A 16,255-nucleotide genomic window follows, 5' to 3' on the forward strand; every position below is an offset into this window, starting at 1 on the left:
ATAAATCAGAGCCACTTGCGACCCTTTCAGCCGACAGGCCATTTCAATGTGTTATTTCCCCGCGAAAGTGACCCAGTCGTGTCTATCGTCACTGTTCTGACAATTATTGTTGATATTTCAATTTTGAAAATAAATTTAATCTTTTTTATTTCAATATTTTATTTTATTATTTGGTTCTAGTGATGAGGTATTTAATATTACTAAATTTGTCAGATTAATAATGTAAGAAACGGTTTTGTTGCTATTGTCATCTAGAGCGTCTGTCAGAAAATGATGGTAGCCGTTAGTTTGTCTGTCAGATTTTGATGATAGAAACCGATGTGTTTCTATTGTCGTTTAGCATGTCCGTCATGTCAGGCTTTTATTAATTAGTTACCAGGACTACTGTCCTAAAATTTACTGTGAATGTCCAAGACCCCAAATGCTACGAGAAAAACTTAATAGAATGATCAAAATAATCAATTCAGCAATTTAAGGAGATGGGACTTAACTGGCCTCGGTTATGGTAGAATCTGCCTTAAGCAAGTTGAAGATGAAATGACCTCCAAAAGGCATAAAGTTAAAGATGACTCATTCCCTTTATATTTAAACAAAAACAATTTTTTATTTTCATCTTTTACATTTTCAAAATGACAAAAAAGGAAAAGGGCCCGAAGCAAAAGTTTGGGCACCCTGCATGGTTAGTACCTAGTAACACCCCCTTTGGCAAGTATCACAGCTTGTAAACACTTTTTGCAGCCAGCTAATAATCTTTCAGTTCTTACCTGGGGGATTTTCACACATTCGTCCTTGCAAAAGGTTTCCAGTTCTACAAGTTTCTTGGGCTGTCTTGCATGCACTGCTCTTTTGAGATCTATCCACAGATTTTCAATGATGTTTAGGTCAGGGGACTGTGAGGGCCAGGGCAAAACCTTCAGCTTGTGCCTCTTGAGGTATTCCATTGTAGATTTTGAGGTGTGTTTTGGATCATCGTCTTATTGTAGGACCCATCCTCTTTTTAACTTCAACTTTTTTACAGATGGTGTGATGTTTGCTTCCAGAGTTTGCTGGTATTTATTCGAATCCATGCTTCCCTCGACCAGTGAAATGTGCCCTGTGCCACTGGCTGCAACACAACCCCAAAGCATGATCGATCCACACCCATGCTTCAGAGTTGGAGAGGTGTTCTTTTCCTGGAATTTGGCACCCTTTTTTCTCCAAACATACCTTTGCACATTGTGGCCAAAAAGTTCTATTTTGATTTCATCAGTCCACAGGACTTGTTTCCAAAATGCATCAGGCTTATTTAGATGTTCATTTGCAAACTTCAGACACTGAATTTTGTGGCTAGGACGCAGGAACGGTTTTCTTCTGATGACTCTTCCATGAAGGTCATATTTGTTCAGGTGTCGCTGCATAGTAGAACAGTGCACCACCACTCCAGGGTCTTCTCCAGGGAAGAAAAACCCAAAACGGCAACCCAAAGGGAGGTGAGGAAGCTGGTTAATATGTCTTGTTTTTTGTAATGTACTCGCTCGAAAATTATTTTTGTGCTAAAAGAAGCTGACCATAGGTGTACCCGAACGGGCTTAACTCGGTAAAATATTTCTGCCCGAGCATCTTCGTTGGGTAAATCGGATATTCGGGCAATGCCTGGCATTGAGGCCAGTGACATCCTTAACTATTTAGTATTTGGCCTCAAACTTGGGGAAAAAAAAAAATTTCGCGGCCCAGTGGTTGAGAAACACTACGTAGAGAAACTGCAAGAGGGTTTTTAAGCTCGGGGTGAGTGAGGATCTCCAGTCACCTTTTGATTCTTTTGACTGCTGAGAATCCCTGCTCACAGATGCTACTTGTTACACTATATGCACCACTTTAAGAACATAGACAAAAATGCGCGTGCCTGAAGCAAGCCAATCAGAATCGCTGTTACAAATCGGGAAGAAAAAACAAAACAAAATGGCAACCCAAAGGGAGGTGAGGAAGCTGGTTAATGCGTCTTGTTTTTTGTCATGTACTCACTCGAAAATCATTTTTGTGCTTAAAGAAGTCGACCATAGGTGTGCCCGAATGGGCCTAACTCTAAAATATTCCTGCCCTTGCGTCTTGGTTGGGTAAATCGGGCATTCGGGCAATGCCTGGCGCTGAGGGTAGACTTGAACACTGGGGACTTGAGACTGACTGACTCGGACTACAACACTGCACTTGACCACAGGACAATGACATTTGTATCTTTATTTCCATGAGAGAGATGTGTTGATTTTTTTTGTTTTGTTTTTTTAATGCAGCACTTATTTAATGCAGTCATGCTTTTATGGCTGAGGGCTACAGTTGACTTGCTAACTTTAGGACTGCAGTTGTCATGAACAGTTTTGCACTCAAGTTTCCATCAATGAAGAGTTTATAACATCAACGAAACTGACTTCATGTTAAAACTGTTAATATTATAGTCAGGCTGTCTGTTGTTGCCCAAATGAGGATGGGTTCCCTTTTGAGTCTGGTTCCTCTCGAGGTTTCTTCCTCATGTCGTCTGAGGGAGTTTTTCCTTGCCACCGTCGCCACAGGCTTGCTCATCGGGGATAGATTAGGGATAAAATTCTCTCATGTTTTAAGTCGTTCAAATTCTGTAAAACTGCTTTGCGACAATGTTTATTGTTAAAAGCGCTATACAGATAAACTTGACTTGACGCACCTTGATCTCCACTGTTTCTGTTAACTGCCATTTCTTAATAACATGACGATCTGAGGAAACGGCTACCTGAAAACACTTTGCTATATTCTTGTAGCCTTCTCCTGCCTTGTGAGCATCAATTATTTTATTATTCAGAATGCGAGGGAGTTGCTTAGAGGAGCCCATGGCTGCTGATTTTAAGGACAAGTTTGAGGAGTCAGAGAATTTATACAGCTTTGAAATCTGCATCATCTGACCTTTCCTAACGAAGAGTTTGAACAAGCCACAGCTCAATAAGCTAATTAAGGTCTGGAACCTTGGTAAAAGGGTTGTTTTACAATCAGGGTACGCAAGCTAAAAATCACATTTAACACTTATCTTGAATATCAAAAGGCTTGACTAAATAAACTTGGTTGTTTATTGTAGCCCTGTGATAGCTCTATTTACCATGCAAAAAAAATTTGGTGATAACGTTATTTTTGGTGAATGTATGGCAATATGTGTCATATTTAGCAAAATTACTCGTGTCATTTAGAAAAAGTGCTTTTTTGACCACAGGTAGCTCCAAACGGGATGCACTTAAATCATTCTTTATACCATAAAACAAATATTTGGTTCCATATCATTGGAAACATAGTTAAGTTTTAATGTTGAATGCCAGTAAGTTTTCAGACTATTTTGATCAAATGAGTATGTAATTGTGTCAAAAAATGTTCTCTCCGAGACAGCTAATTTTTCAATATAAAATAACATATCTAAAATGGTTATTTTCATCCTAAAATGTGGTCAAGATATTGGGGCATAAATATTAGAGACAACTAACACAAAGCTTACAGCCTTATATTTAAAGGAACAGTCCACCGTACTTCCATAATGAAATATGCTCTTCTCTGAATTGAGACGAGCTGCTCCGTACCTCTCCGAGCTTTGCGCGACCTCCCAGTCAGTCAGACGCAGTCAGACGCGCTGCCACTCCTGTTAGCAATGTAGCTAGGCTCAGCATGGCCAATGGTATTTTTTGGGGCTGTAGTTAGATGCGACCAAACTCTTCCGCGTTTTTCCTGTTTACATAGGTTTATATGACCAGTGATATGAAACAAGTTCAGTTACACAAATTGAAACGTAGCGATTTTCTATGCTATGGAAAGTCCGCACTATAATGACAGGCGTACTAACACCTTCTGCGCGCTTCGGCAGCGCATTGATACGGAACTCAGATATCAGTGCGCTGTCGAAGCGCGCAGAAGGTGTTAGTACGCCTGTCATTATAGTGCGGACTTTCCATAGCATAGAAAATCGCTACGTTTCAATTTGTGTAACTGAACTTGTTTCATATCACTGGTCATATAAACCTATGTAAACAGGAAAACCATGGAAGAGTTTGGTCGCATCTAACTACAGCCCCAAAAAATACCGTTGGCCATACTGAGCCTAGCTACATTGCTAACAGGAGTGACAGCGCGTCGGACTGCGTCTGACTGACTGGGAGGTCGTGCAAAGCTCGGAGAGGTACGGAGCAGCTCGTCTCAATTCAGATAAGAGCATATTTCATTATGGAAATACGGGGGACTGTTCCTTTAAAGCACTATGGAAATCGTGGATTCTGAACTGTCAAAAAAAAAAAAAAGTCCTCTCCAAGAATCACTTTATTTGTTTCTCCCAGCCCTGCTTAAAGCTACACTTAATCTTCTTTATCTTATAGCAGATTACACAAAACTACCATACACATACACTACCGTTCAAAAGTTTGGGGTCACCCAGACAATTTTGTGTTTTCCATGAAAAGTCACACTTTTATTTACCACCATAAGTTGTAAAATGAATAGAAAATATAGTCAAGACATTTTTCTGGCCATTTTGAGCATTTAATCGACCCCACAAATGTGATGCTCCAGAAACTCAGGCCCTGTCCACACGGCAACGGATTCAGGTGAATCTGATAAAATTGTTTATCATTTCGGCCTGGCGTCCACATGGCACCGGTGTTTTGGGTGCCCCAAAACGAAATCTTTTGAGAACGGGTTCCAGAGTGGAAAAATCTGGCAACGGCCCCATTGCGAAGTCGTCTGGATGAGTAGAATGGATTTGTTTACGATGATGTCACAACCAGATGACTGTCAGTGCTTCACGCCGGGTAGAAGTGTAACGAACTTGATGCGAGTTGTCAACAAATCCTATAACTTGCTTTATGAAACGTGCTTACAAAATATTTTCACTGTGAACATTTATTGTGTAATGGTGCAGAGAGAGAGAGAGAGAGAGAGAGAGAGAGAGAGAAATAGCCCTTAGGGCAGAGTCTTTAGTCCAAACACTGCGGAAGCAGTACCAAACCGCGCACCGCCCGTGCACTTTCCGAAAACAAAAACAATCCCGCCAGCAAAAATAGGAAAAAAAAAAAAGGAGCGATCTCACCTCTTCAGATGTTGGTTTAAGTCCGACAATACATTCCTCAAAAAGGGCGTAGAAGAACAAAGTTATCCATCAACGTGTAGCATTCAATTTATCCCGGACCATTAAAGAATTCTGGAGGATATCAGAATGTTGGCGTACCGGCTTCCATCTACCCCCATTCATTCCTCTTTCCGCGTCTTTCGTTTTACGCTACTGATTAATAATCAAAACTTTATGTGGCTGATGCTACAGAAGAAGGGGTTTATGCGCATGCGTCTACTTCTTCTATTGTTCTGGTGTCTCCGATGGGACCGTCTTACAGCGCACGTAGTGGTGTGGCATGTGTATTGCATCGTTTTCAGCAAGCGCCGCGTTTCCACATGTACCTGATATTTTACTGATCCGTTGCCCATGTGGACGCGATATTTAAAAAAAAAAAATCTCGTTGCCGTTGTCATGTGGATGTAGCCTCAATCTGCTCAAAGGAAGGTCAGTTTTATAGCTTCTCTAAAGAGCTCAACTGTTTTCAGCTGTGCTAACATGATTGTACAAGGGTTTTCTAATCATCCATTAGCCTTCTGAGGCAATGAGCAAACACATTGTACCATTAGAACACTGGAGTGAGAGTTGCTGGAAATGGGCCTCTATACACCTATGGAGATATTGCACCAAAAACCAGACATTTGCAGCTAGAATAGTCATTTACCACATTAGCAATGGATAGAGTGGATTTCTGATTAGTTTAAAGTGATCTTCATTGAAAAGAACAGGGCTTTCTTTCAAAAATAAGGACATTTCAAAGTGACCCCAAACTTTTGAACGGTAGTGTATGTCAAAAAATTACCTGAAATCTGTTCTTTAACTTGTCCTTCACTTAAAGGGCCCATGGCATGGTGGTTTGTTGATGCTTTAAACGGGCTCGTGGAGGCTTCCGGATGTTATATCCGCAGCCTTTCTCGAAATGAACCCTCGGCACGTAAATATAGCCTCCTGGGAGAAAGCCCCATTTCAGCGCTTTTCCCAGTGCGTCATTTTGCTAATGAGAAGCAGGAGGCGGGGAAGGGTAGAGGGTGGGGGCGGGCGGGCCATGGGGGGAGGGGGAGGGGCTTGACCAAGCTGCGCGCACACATACTCGCTGCTAAGACAAAACCCCGTTCTCCCTCGGACTCCTTTCATAAACTCAACGTGACACAGAGAACAGAGTGTGAGAGTGTTCGGAGTGGTAGTTTACGAACGTATAATACCCTAGGCTTGAACACGCACTCCATAACCAAAGAGGATAGAAGCAGCAACTACAGCAACATATCGCTTATCCAACAGAAGACATGCATTGTGGAGCAATAGTCAAACATAAGCTCATAAGTTACAGTCAATTTCCAGACTAAACTCAGTTTAACAGAGCATGCTGCATGCTTTTTAGTTTTGTAGCGCAGAGTACCTGGCTAACTGCAGGAAGCGATTAGCTGCACAGCTAATGTAGCCATTGCTAGGCTAACGCACCGATTTTAAAACACGGCAAAACGACCAGTTATACACTTACTTGTTCGGTGTTTGTGGCTGATGCGGCAGGGATGCTTGGTATGGACCCAGGCTTCAGTGACAGTTGATGTGCAAAACCTGCCCTGTACTGTCCCAAGTTGTGGAAACATTCCTCAGGAAAATGCTTCCGACAAACATATTACACCGTCTTAGGTAGACTCGACGGCGTATTATTGGAGTAAATAAAATTAAGCCACTGCGTCTTCAGGGGCTCTCCCGTCGCCAGTAAAAACAGACTCTTTTCTGTGTTGTCACATCCATGTACAGCGCAATTTCCATGTTTCGCTCGCTTATGGCCCTTTTCCACTACCCTTTTTCAGCTCACTTCAGCTCGCTTCAGCCCAACACGGCTCGCGTTTCGACTACCAAAAACCAGCACGACTCAGCTCATTTCAGCCCTGCTTAGCCCCTAAAACTCGCACCGTTTTGGAGTGGGGCTGAAGCGAGCCAAAGCGAGCCGAGTGAGGCTGGGGGCGTGAGCAGACACTCCCCTGTGCACTGATTGGTGAGGAGGAGTGTCCTCACATGCCCACACACGCCCCGCGAGCACGCTGGGATCTGTAAACACCGCAAACCCGGAAGGAGAAGAATTACGAATTGCGAGAATTTCTGAAGCCTTATGCGCCTCGCCTCATCTATACGCTCTTGCCAGTATCTGTTGGCGTTGTCGGTGACAACAAGCCACAGCACCAAGACCAGCAACACTAATGACTCCATGTCCTCCATGTTTATTGTTTACTCTCCGGGTTGTGAGACTACCGCTTAAAAGCTCACTGATGTCACTGTTTGCGCTGCTTAACGACATCACCTGACGTCCACCCACTTTCGCTAACTCCACCCAATGTGTCCACCCACTTCCAGCCAGCACGGTTCAGCGCGGTTGTAGTCGAAATGCAACTCCAACAGCCCCGCTCAGCTCGACTCAGCATGGCACGGCTCAGCCCGACTCAGCCGCGTTTGTAGTGGAAAAGCGGCATTAGGTGATGCCATGTTGTTGTGTCCCCCCTCTATGGTCTCCTCACTACAACTGGGCGGGCAATCCATACAGTGGGTGGGAATCCAGAGGGGGGGCGTGGGGATCATCTCCCTTGCTGACGTAGTAAAGGGAAGAGTTTATCAACGCGCCGTTTTGACGCACCGTTCTCAAATGTTGGGCATAGTTTGGTTTACACATTATGAAATTTCTAGCCACTGGGGTGACTAGACACTGGACTAGACACTAGACACTATGACTAGACATAGCCACTGGGCGATGTCCGATGCTGTAGTATGCTCTGGCCCCATCCCAATGAGGCGTGGCGATGTAGCTTACAGCAGGTTATGGTCGCTGAACTGCTGGCTGTCCAGGTGGTGCTCTGAAAACAGTGTGGGCTTTATAGATAATTGGGCTAATTTTGAGGGCACTGCTGGCCTGTTAGGGCGGGACGGTATCCATCCCACTCGGGAAGGTGCTGCTCTCATTTCCTGCAGCATAGGTCATAGTCTCAGAACAGGCCTAGTTAATTTCTGACAATCCAGAGCCAAGGCCAGGGAGCAGACGAACAGGCTAAACCGACTGTCTGCTAGCTGCACAGAGTCGTCACTCAGGGTCCACTACATCGAGACTGTGTCTGTTCCCCGAGCTCAACAAAAAGGTAGAAATTTTCAGAGAGTTTGTTCCAGTAACCTAATCAATATAAAATTAGATCATACTGACTGTACAGCTGCTGCCAGCACCTTTGATCTAAAGGTGGGGCTATTAAATATTAGATCTCTTACATCTAAAGCGCTAATGGTTAATGAACTCATTACTGATCAGGAGTTTAATGTACTGTGTTTAACAGAAACATGGATTAAGCCAAATGAATATATAGCATTAAATGAAGCGAGTCCTCCTGGATACAGTTATATACACCAGCCTCGTCTAACTGGCAGAGGAGGAGGCGTCGCAGTTATTTATAACGATTATCTAGGTGTAACACACAAACCTGGTTATAAATTTAATACATTTGAAGTTCTTCATACTCATATAATGTATGTAGCCTCGAAAAATAAGTCTACCCAGTTAATTCCATTGCTTATTATTTACAGGCCCCCGGGGCCATATTCTGAGTTTCTTTCTGAATTTGCAGATTTTATCTCAGATTTGGTTATTTCCTTAGACAAAGCTTTAGTTGTCGGAGATTTTAATATTCACTTCGATAACCCAGAAGACCCTTTAAAAACAGCGTTTGTGTCCATCTTAGATTCAGTCGGGATTAAGCAGAATGTCATAGGACCGACCCATAATGGTGGTCACACCCTTGATCTAATACTAACATTCAGATTAAACGTAGACAATATAGTCATACTTCCACAGTCTAAAGTTATCTCAGATCATTGTCTCATCTCATTCAAAATATGTCTGAGTAATAATATATGCACCTCACCACGCTACTGTATTAAACGTACTTTCACGTCAACTACTGCACAGAGCTTTATAAATGATCTCCCAGAGCTGTCAACTTTGATTGGGTCACTGTCAGCCCCTGCAGAACTCGATCAGGCAACTGAATGCTTAGAGTCAACATTCCGCCATACTTTAGATAATGTAGCTCCTCTAAAAAGGAAAATGGTCAGAGACAAAAAATTAGCACCCTGGTATAATGATGACACTCGCACATTAAAACAGACCACTCGAAAATTGGAACGTAAATGGCGTCAAACAAAATTGGTAGTGTTCAAATTAGCTTGGAAGGAGAGCTTCCTGAAGTATAGAAAAGCTCTTAGTGCTGCGAGATCAACATATTTCTCCTCCCTAATAGAAGATAACAAAAATAATCCTAGATTCCTATTTAATACTGTAGCAAAATTAACCAGGAATAAGTCCACTATCAACACATGCACACCTGCAGTATGTAGTAGCAACGACTTCATGAATTTTTTTAATGACAAAATTGAGGATATCCGACAAAAAATTCAAACTACTAATTTAAGGTTAGACAATGAAAGTGACCTTGTAGTTAACAATATAACTGTATCAGATCATCAGTTAGAATGTTTTACTCCCCTAAAAGAAACTGAATTACTTTCATTAATCTCTACATCAAAAGCCTCAACTTGCGTACTAGATCCCTTACCTACACGTCTATTCAAACAGATAATGCCTGGAGTAATTGAACCGCTTCTAAAAATAATAAATTCTTCTCTTATGATTGGCTATGTACCCAAATCCTTTAAACTAGCAGTTATCAAACCCCTGATTAAAAAACCTGACCTTGATCCCTGTCAGCTGTCCAATTATCGGCCAATATCAAACCTCCCCTTTATCTCCAAGATCCTTGAAAAAGCTGTGGCACAGCAGTTATGCTCATATTTACATAGGAATAACATCCATGAAATGTATCAGTCAGGATTTAGACCTCATCATAGCACAGAGACAGCTCTGGTTAAAGTAGTAAACGACCTACTGTTGGCGTCTGATCAGGGCTGTGTCTCGCTACTTGTGTTGCTTGACCTTAGTGCAGCATTTGATACCATTGATCATTCCATTCTTCTGGATAGACTAGAAAATGTGGGAGTTAAGGGAATGGCCCTCTCCTGGCTCAGGTCTTATCTAACTGATCGTTATCAGTATGTTGATATAAATGGTGATATTTCTAGACGTACCGAGGTAAAGTTTGGTGTTCCACAAGGTTCTGTCTTGGGTCCACTGCTTTTTTCTCTATATATGTTACCTCTGGGCGATATTATTCGTAAACATTGTATTAGTTTCCACTGTTATGCTGATGACACACAGTTGTATGTCTCTGCAAAACCTGATGAGAGACACCAGCTTAATAAAATTGAGGAATGTGTTAAGGACATTAGACACTGGATGCTTATAAATTTCCTTCTGCTTAACTCTGACAAGACTGAAGTACTTGTGCTAGGACCACATACAGCTAGAAGTAAGTTTTCTGATTACACAGTAACTCTGGATGGCCTTTCTGTTTCTTCACGTGCAGCAGTAAAAGACCTCGGAGTGATTATTGACCCCAGTCTTTCATTCGAAACTCACATTGATAACATCACCCGGATAGCTTTCTTTCATCTCAGAAATATTGCAAAGATAAGAAATTTAATGTCATTGCATGATGCAGAAAAACTAGTCCATGCTTTCGTTACCTCCAGGTTGGATTATTGTAATGCCGTACTGTCTGGATGTTCCAATAAGTGCATAAACAAGCTCCAGTTAGTTCAAAATGCCACAGCAAGAGTCCTTACTAGAACTAGAAAATATGACTACATCACGCCTGTCTTATCCACACTGCATTGGCTCCCAATCAAATTTCGTATTGATTATAAAATACTACTATTGACCTTTAAAGCACTAAATGGTCTCGCACCACAGTACCTGAGTGAACTTCTGCTCCTCTATGACCCGCCACGCCTACTTAGATCAAAAGGTGCAGGCTATCTGCTGGTACCTCGTATAGTGAAGGCTACATCAGGGGGCAGAGCCTTTTCTTACAAAGCCCCACTGTTATGGAACAGCCTTCCAAGTAATGTTCGGGAATCAGACACAGTCTCAGCATTTAAGTCTAGGCTGAAAACATATATCTGTTTAGTCAAGCCTTTTGTTAATGGTGTTTATGAGGTAAAGGAGTAGATCTGGAGGGTCCTCAGACATAGAGTGTTTTGGTAAACTGGGATGTATGGATGCTGTCAGTCCCCACTCGCTTGCTCACTCGAGTTTGTTGACGGTGTAGTGGCTGGCTGCTTTATGTCCCGGGGCTCCCTCATGCCTGTGTTACCTTCTGGCTCTCTCCTTTTAGTTATGCTGTCATAGTTAGTTGCCGGAGTCCCTGCTTGTACTCAGTGCAATATGTATACTGTTCCTACTTATTCAGGTGACATTGGGCATACCTAACCACCTGTGTTTTCTTTCTCTCCCCCCCCCAAAATCTGTCCCTCTGAGTTACATGGAGTCAACAGGAAATCTTTTGGTGGAGACGGTGGGGACCTCGACTGGCTATCGTAGCCTGCAGGGAATCGGCCGTCAGACATTCTGTCGCATGTCCCAGACCCGGTGAAATGTAACTGAATTGTCTTGGCCAGGCCTAAGGGGCCCATCTGCATCTCATCATTGCTGAGGAGTGTGCTCCCATCACCCAATCAAGCATCCAGCCAGAGCAGGTCATGATATATTTTTTACCATATTAACATGCCATTGTGTGTTATGCCTGATGTAAAGACTCTCGTCTCTGCGAGCCTACCACACAGATTTAATACTTGTCATTTTTAGGGCATACCTAACAACGTGTTTTCTTTCTCTCTCTCTCTCCCCCCCATCTGTCCCTCTGAGTTACATGTTGATCCTGGGATTGAGATGCTGGCCTCTTCTGCCCCTCGGACCTGCTTGATCCATCCTGGTGCCCTGTGTCTGGTCGGAGTTTTATCGCCCCACTCCTGTGAAGGACGGCCCCATGAGGACAGTTGAGGGTTATACCTGTTAAAACTGTTAATATTATAGTCAGGCTGTCTGTTGTTGCCCAAATGAGGATGGGTTCCCTTTTGAGTCTGGTTCCTCTCGAGGTTTCTTCCTCATGTCGTCTGAGGGAGTTTTTCCTTGCCACCGTCGCCACAGGCTTGCTCATTGGGGATAGATTAGGGATAAAATTAGCTCATGTTTTAAGTCGTTCAAATTCTGTAAAGCTGCTTTGCGACAATGTTTATTGTTAAAAGCGCTATACAAATAAACTTGATTTGATTTGATTTGACTTAAGAAGGTCAGAGGAACTCATTTTAACGTTAAAAAACCTCAGAAAGTGAAAATTTCATGCCATGGGACCTTTAAAAACTGGTACAAGAACCAGTTTGAATCAATTTGAATTTTGGACCCCTGTGACACAAACTTGTAAAACAACCCAAAAGTTACCTGAGAACTCAAATGTATTGGGGTGCCCAAACTTTTGCATGGTGTTCCTTTTCTTTTTTCACTCTCCAATTGTACGAAACAAAAATAATACACACATCTTGCAGAAAACGCTGAAAAATGTCTCGTCTTTACCTTTATGCCTTTTGGTGATCAGTTCATCTTCTGCTCACTTAACTATTCACAGTAACAGACATTTCCAGTAAGGGTGCCCAAACTTTTGCACGCCACTGTATTTTAGTCTCCATTCCAAATTCAAAGCCATTCATGACTTGTTGATGATTAGATACAAATGAGTGCAATATTCACGACTTACAAACAAACAAAAACACACACACACACACACACACAGTTACACTACCGAAAGAGACTTTTCAGAACAAAACTCACAGCAAGAACAAAACTCACAGTAATTAAGAATTAAGTAATTAAGAACAAAACTCACAGTAATTTACTCCTTACTGCTGCTGCAACTTGCTAACAATTGAACAGATAAAATTAGCTGCTAGTAAATTTATTTGCATGTAAAGACCTGTTACGATAATCAATTACATCCCGTAGAATATTTAAACCATATCTGTGTGAGAAATAAAAACATTAAACAGTCATATTGAAGAGGGGGAAGAAAAAAAAAACCTATTCTATATTAGCTTTCACTACTCACACGTTTCCTTTCGTCCGAGATATTTACTTCCGGGTCGCTAATGATCTCACTCGCCAAAATAAAAGTTTTCACATAACACAGAGGTCACTGTGTGTAAACAGTTCCCATGATTACAGAAGGTCATGGGATACATAAAGAGGAATGAAAGAGGTTTGATTCACCTCAGAATAAAGTGACAAAGACAAAATAAGCATTTGTTATGTCATTTAGCATGTCTGGATTCACAAATGCTCTGTTATTTATTCCAACACATGTTTGAATAGTGCATAAAATATTAAAAGTGGGAGTGGTTAGCGCTGTCGCCTCACAGCAAGAAAGTCCGGGTTCGAGCCCCGTGGCCGGCGAGGGCCTTTCTGTGTGGAGTTTGCATGTTCTCCCAGTGTCCGTGTGGGTTTCCTCCGGGTGCTCCGGTTTCCCCCACAGTCCAAAGACATGCAGGTTAGGTTAACTGGTGGCTCTAAATTGACCGTAGGTGTGAATGTGAGTGTGAATGGTTATCTGTGTCTATGTGTCAGGCCTGTGATGACCTGGCGACTTGTCCAGGGTGTACCCTGCCTTTCGCCCGTAGTCAGCTGGGATAGGCTCCAGCTTGCCTGCGACCCTGTAGAACAGGATAAAGCGGCGACAGATAATGAGATGAGATATTAAAAGTGCAGAGAAATAATAATAATAATAAAACAATGTTGCCAGGCAAAACAAACCTCTCCCGGCAGCACTTATTTTATACCTGTATGTTGATAATGGTAATATTTCTCAATCAGTAGCTGTCGGGTTATAGTAAAATTTAAAAAAAATAATAAAATCCATCCATCCATTATCCGTAGCCGCTTTATCCTGTTCTACAGGGTCGCAGACAAGCTGGAGCCTATCCCAGCTGACTATGGGTGAGAGGCGGGGTACACTCTGGACAAGTTGCCAGGTCATCACAGGGCTGACACATAGACACAGACAACCATTCACACTCACATTCACACCTACGGTCAATTTAGAGTCACCAGTTAACCTAACCTGCATGTCTTTGGACTGTGGGGGAACGGGAGCACCCGGAGGAAACCCACACGGACACTGGGAGAACATGCAAACTCCGCACAGAAAGGCCCTCGCCGGCCGCTGGGCTCGAACCCAGGACCTTCTTCCTGTGAGGCGACAGAGAGAGAGAGAGAAAGACAGAGAGGCCCAGATTTAGATTTTGAATCAGAATTGTATGTTTGTCAAAGAGAGCATTACAGTCAGAACCAGAATCATGTGTGTTTGTGAGAAAAAGAACTAGAATCAGAACCAGAAGGACATTCAGGACATTAGGACACCATTTGCACCATAAACGATTTTGACCTTTTTGGTGACCTTGACCATGACCAGATGACCCTCAAAATGTTGTTGGTTCTATTTGAGACCAATGCCCATCAGCTGCTAAAACTTTTCATTTGTGCTCATTATTGAATGTTTTTATTTGAAAACTCCCCCGGCTCTTGGTTTGTTGTTTGTGTGTGGATTAATAACTGTATGTGTATTTTGTTGCTGTTATTTTCAATAAAGATTATTTAAAAAAACAAAACAAAACAAAACAAATGCGCATCGATCCTGAAAGTTTCATGTAGGTTGATCCAGCCGTTTTCCCGTAATGTTGCTAACAAAAAAACAAACAAACAAAGAAACCCCACCGAAAACAATACCTCACCCCCTGGTGGAATCCGTCCTGGGTGAGGGAAGAAGCAGAAGAAGAAGAGGACATTTTTTTGTCTAAAAGCATAGACCTGAATTTATTATTCATTTATTATACATTCATTTCACAGATGAAGTCTCAGACACCAGATATTAATACAAATATTTAATCTCATCTCATTATCTCCCGATCGAGAGGCGGACACGCTAACCACTAGGCCAACTCACGGTTTGACAAAATTCATGCTATGAAATAAAAAAGTGTTAAATTTGACAAGTGATCGCACTATGGCAGTCTAACATCACTTCACTAGTGTAACTGGTAATGGTCAGTATACAGTTAAATCACTGGTGGAAATTTTCAGATACCGTTTGTATTGTGTTGCAGCAAAACCTACAAAAGCACCTGAACTTATATCTGCCTCAAAATACGAGAGTAAGTCAAAAAGTTCGAAGACGGATGTTATAATTTCAAGAGGAATTCAAAAGAATTCAAAAAAGGAATACAAAGAAGGAATTCTCCGATGGAAACATCGCTTGCAGAAGTGTTTAGACTTAAATGGAGGATATGTAGAGAAATAGCTTTGTTCATCTCATCTCATTATCTCTAGCCGCTTTATCCTGTTCTACAGGGTCGCAGGCAAGCTGGAGCCTATCCCAGCTGACTACGGGCGAAAGGCGGGGTACACTCTGGACAAGTCGCCAGGTCATCACAGGGCTGACACATAGACACAGACAACCATTCACACTCACATTCACACCTACGGTCAATTTAGAGTCACCAGTTAACCTAACCTGCATGTCTTTGGACTGTGGGGGAAACCGGAGCACCCGGAGGAAACCCACATGGACACGGGGAGAACATGCAAACTCCACACAGAAAGGCCCTCGCTGGCCACGGGGCTCGAACCCGGACCTTCTTGTTGTGAGGCAACAGCGCTAACCACTACACCACCATGCCGCCCAAATATAAATATACATATTTTAAATTGCTCTCTCCACAGCCCCCCCCCCCCCCCCCCCCCGGCTAAACCTAATGTGGGGGGCCCTGTGGAGAGAGCAATGTAAAATCTAGTATTTGAATTATAGATAGATATTGTATAATACAGATATTTTAGACATATTATGTATAATATGTATATTTTTGTTTTAGTAATGGTCTTGGACTTGTCTGTGTTTAGTGTTTTATTGCTTTTATGTCTTAACATCAAGGACCATGTTGGAAATAAGTGTTTTTCACTTTAACATGTTATCCTTTGGATTTTATTGTCTATCAATCCAAAATAAAATCAATCAATCAATCAATCAATCAATCAATCATTCAATCAATCAATCAATCAATCAATCAATCAATCAATCAATCATCTGCTGCAGGAACATTCATTATATTCTGCCCTAAATGTGTTTCAGTTATTGATTTTGCTGGTAACATAAAATTAATAATATTTTAATATAAAAGTCTTGGCCTGTTCTT

General features: G+C 42.2%; 1 protein-coding gene across 2 annotated transcripts in view; it reads right to left on the reverse strand.

The window, feature by feature from the left end:
• The window catches only part of dhx16 (DEAH (Asp-Glu-Ala-His) box polypeptide 16), a 98,853-nt gene extending 85,687 nt beyond the window's left edge, over positions 1–13,166 (reverse strand). The window contains exon 1 of one of the 2 annotated variants that reach the window (XM_060944275.1): positions 13,120–13,166. The gene's annotated coding sequence lies outside the window, so the exon portion shown is untranslated. The other variant, XM_060944274.1, reaches the window with a different exon arrangement.
• Positions 13,167–16,255: the final 3,089 nt, after the last annotated feature.

This window comes from Neoarius graeffei, chromosome 17 (assembly GCF_027579695.1).
Source record: "Neoarius graeffei isolate fNeoGra1 chromosome 17, fNeoGra1.pri, whole genome shotgun sequence".
NCBI lineage: Eukaryota > Metazoa > Chordata > Actinopteri > Siluriformes > Ariidae > Neoarius > Neoarius graeffei.